The 1,858-nt window shown below is 37.9% G+C and overlaps 1 pseudogene; it reads right to left on the bottom strand.

The window, feature by feature from the left end:
• Positions 522 to 1,529, bottom strand: LOC109848865 (annotated as a pseudogene).

Here is a 1,858-nt window from a genome sequence, read left to right on the forward strand (position 1 = left end):
TTGCTCACAATCTAGAGATATAAGTTTTAGTAAACTAATGCATAAACTAACACAACAAACTAAACTAGTACATAGATGTACTAATTGACGAAACTTAGAATATAAATTTTATACAAGTCAACTTTCTAGACATAAATTCTTGGATGATTACAAGTCTTTTAACCATGTATATAGCGTTGTTAAAATCAACGCTTAAATTTTTTGTTAAATCAAACAATTTTTTACTCCTTGATACATCAAAATCATTGGGAATTTTGTTCCTAAACGGCGTGCATATTATATCACATAAATGGTATGAATTTTCCATTTAAAAGTACAAAATTTAAACTTAGATCCGCATGCATCTTCCTCATCTTGAGTACTATCAACATTAACCATCATCTACTCTCTTAAATTTCCTTTCCAGTATATCATCTCACATATATAAGCATAGAAATTAATTATATACCTTCAAAAAAAAAAACCACTAGAAGGAGGGGGAGAAAACAACATAAAAGATCAACAGTAGTAAAGCAGACTACTCAAATTACTCACTGAAACTTCTATTCTAATCACCCGCCATTAAACTGTTAAAACCTTGAGATTTACAGAAGTGAAGATAAAAAAGCAATATAAATTCCTTTTACAAAGGTAAAAACCAGTCAAATTAAAAAGAAAAAACCCATGCAAAATTTATACCACCGGAGACGAAACAATTCAAGCATGCGAACGGCGATCAACAACATCAACGCTCGTAGTGCACAAAAGCAACCGACGAAAGATCGAACGAATCGCAGAAACACACCCTTTCTTCTTCTTCTTCTTCTTCTTCCTCCTCTTCATCTTCTCGTCTTTCTTCTTCTTCGTAGCACCTCCATCAAAACTCGAAACGCTAGCAGCTGAGCTACTCTCCCTCTTCTGATGATTAATGAAGGAAAATTCAGCAGCCCTCTCCTTAACTCTTCCGAAGCACTTGGCCGTTTTCTCGTTCACGCTCTCTTTCTTCGAAAAAGTGTAGCTCCTCAGGTACATCTGTCTGCATGAGTAACTGTCGACGACCCGAGGGCTCGGGCCCAGCTTTCTGGGGTTCCTGTCTCTGATCACCGATTTCACGAACTCCGCGTCAGACTCCGGCCACTTGTAGAGGTTGACGTAGGTTGCCCTGACCGGGACAGGGGATGACGCAGCCGATGGCGGACTTGCAACCGGAAGGCCATGACGTCTCGGGCTTTGCCTTAAGGTCGCATCGCATGTGTGAATATTTATGATGAGTTTAAGGGGTTAATAAAGGACAGGCTTAAGATTGAAGCAAAAATAAATGAGGAGTAGGGTTTGAGACCAGAGAGAGAGAGAGAGAGAGAGAGAGAGAAGGAATTATTGGTTTCCTTTTCTTTATGGTTGTGGAGGGAATGATGTGGTATGATTCGTAATGAGTGAAAATGACTAATTGGCCCCTCCGGTTCCTAACATGAATAGGTTACTAAAAAAATCACTGGCATGATTAATTAAAGTTAACTTTCACAAAAATCCCCTGAACTTTATGGGTTTCGCACGATGCCCCCCCCCCCCCCCCCAAATTCTTAAACGAACTTATCTCATTTAAGTATCATGACTGGTAAAATTGTCATGTGAGACCAACTCTTGGATAATGTTGTTATCCCATAAAATCAAATATAACCTCCGTATTATAGTTTAGATAATCTATCCAGTAACGCTATCGACGAGAATTTCCAATAGTGCAGGGAAGTTTAGTATAAGGGGCTGTTTGGTTGCACATTTTTTGAGAAAACTTTTCTCAAAACATCTGACAATGGCAAATTTGTAATTAAAAATTTTCCAGAGATTTCTGTAAATTGTGTTTGGTTCAACAAAAAATTTA

This window comes from Asparagus officinalis, chromosome 7, assembly GCF_001876935.1.
Source record: "Asparagus officinalis chromosome 7, Aspof.V1, whole genome shotgun sequence".
NCBI lineage: Eukaryota > Viridiplantae > Streptophyta > Magnoliopsida > Asparagales > Asparagaceae > Asparagus > Asparagus officinalis.